This window comes from Penaeus japonicus, unplaced genomic scaffold (genome assembly GCF_977035675.1).
Source record: "Penaeus japonicus unplaced genomic scaffold, GWHDUDI00000001_assembly GWHDUDI00000010, whole genome shotgun sequence".
In the NCBI taxonomy this organism is placed as follows: domain Eukaryota; kingdom Metazoa; phylum Arthropoda; class Malacostraca; order Decapoda; family Penaeidae; genus Penaeus; species Penaeus japonicus.
The window spans coordinates 32,659,658-32,662,157 of NW_028234412.1; positions in this window are offsets into that span (position 1 = coordinate 32,659,658).

Below are 2,500 nucleotides of genomic sequence, written 5' to 3' on the forward strand. Positions count from 1 at the left end.
CTTTGTTTATTCACACTCCTATCTACCCCTTTCATCCCGCTTCCTTTCTCGCCCAAATATAGCCCGGCCAGGGAGGCGCCTCAGCCCGCCCATGAACACAAACCTCTTTGCCAAACTCGGTCCTTCCGCCTGGCTGTTCCTCGGCTGCAGCGTCTGGGGCTTCCTCGGAGGCAGCGTCTTTTGAGGCAACTTTGCAATTGCGTCTGAGCTGAAAGTCTTCATTCCGGCTGGGAAGTTTCAGCGGCGATGGAAGTTGGGTGAGAAGTTGCAACTTTTCTGGTTGCTTTTGGGAGGCTGATATCTATTACCATTGTTTATTGTTGTGGTTACTGTTATGGTGATAACACCGTCGATTGTTATTGCAAGTTGGCATACCCATCATTGGTTCCGATTGCATAATTAGTATTATTACCGTCATTATGGTAATTATCATCGTTACAATCAACATCATCGTTCCCATTATCAGTAATACTATGATACTTTATTTCTTTATCATATTATCCTAAATGCTGTTATCGTCATGAGCATCATTACCATCATCATTATTAAAAACACCAATATAATAATTCTTATAAGTACCAACATTACCATCACTACACTTATCATGACAAGAGAGATCTTTTCATTAAACATTTCCACAAGCAGTTCATTTCCTCAAAGGTATAATTGTTGTTGTTACTTCAAATTAATCATTACTATCAATGAAATAATGACTAGTGTTATTATAGAGTTTATTATGAGTGTCTTCAGTGGTGATTTCTATCATTTGCACTGTCATTACCATAAAGATCATCATTACCAATGTTGTAACTATCATAATCATTATCATTATCTTAGATAGTAACATTATTCACACAGATAGTCACTCACAAACACACACACACACATATACACACACACACACACACATAAACGCAAAAAAGTCTTGTTACTAATAACAGGACTTGTTCCGGAAACGTGATACGGTTAAACTGTGTCCATTGCCTTCGTTAAGTCCAGCTCACACTAAGGATGAAGAGGCTGCCACTGGAACAGGAAAACAGAGGGGAGGGGGGGGGGGGAAGTCTGTGCTTTGTTATTTGTATTTCAAGGGTGCCATTCGCCCTGATATTGTTAATATCATTGTAAATGCTACTGCTACTTCTACTACTACTACTACTTCTGCTACTGCTGCTGCTGCTATTATTATCATTATAATCTTCTCCTCCTTCTCATCATCATCATTATCACCATGAGTATTATTGCTGCTATTGTTATTATCATTTTTATTATCCTTATCATCATTTTCATTATTGTTATCATTATTATTGTTGTGATTATCATCTTCGTTATTCTTGTAATCATTAATAATATCATCTTTATTATCGTTATCACTATTATCATCATTACTACTGTTATTAGCCTTTGAATCATGACCACTGTTTTCACCATCAACTCTACTATCATTTAAAATATCGATATTACTACAGATAAATATAACCTCATTCATTCCATATCAATTGTCTTTATCATCATCAGCAGAATAATTACATTCCTGCACTGATTTTTATCGTTACTTGATATTCCTTTTTCACTATTTTCGTAGATTTATTATTTCCCTTACTGTTAGTTTTCATTTATGCGTCATTATTGTTGTTGTCACTATTTCAACCACTATCGCTATCACCATTATTCTTGCCATAATTAATAATATTCCAACAAATCTTTATCGTTACCATCCTCTCTGTCACGATATCATTGGATTTATCTGTATTACCACTATTTCGTATTCGCTTCCATGCCTATTTCATCATTATAATTAATAGATTCGTCATGCAAAAAAAAACATTTACTGGGCTTATACCCCCTCCCCCCATTCTAGACACAGATAAATACGATGACAAAGTCCTAACTGCAAAAACAGATGATGTTGCTATGACGTGCAAACAGCTACCGATAGAGCAAGAAGCCATTTTACGATGATTATGGGGGTATCTAAAAAGAAGTATAAACAAGAAAAAGAAATGTGTGCGCAAATTTAACATACGAAAAAATAAATGAAGCTCTACTTTCGGACACTAGAGTTATCTATTGCGACTTATACCGCTCAAACGATCAACCGCGAACAGAGGTAAACACACCGTAATTGGAGACGTCCCAAACATTATGGTAGAGGGAATAAAGAGGGCGGTAAAAAGCATTAAAAGAGAAAAACACCAGGAGAAGATCTTCAAGACACAGGAGAGACTGCGACAGTAAAACAAGTCAACCTTTAAAAAAAAAAAATGTCGACGGTAATGCTCCAAAATCCAGGAAAACGGCAATAATGATTTTAATACACAATGAAGGGGGACACAAAAGACCTAAAGAATTACCGACCTATAAGCCTCCTTTCAGTAGTCTATAAACTGTTCACTAAAATCATCATAGCCCGTATCACCAATACATTAGATTCAAAACAACCCAGGGAACAGGCAGATTTCCGCAGTGGATTCTCAACTACAGACCTTATCCACACACT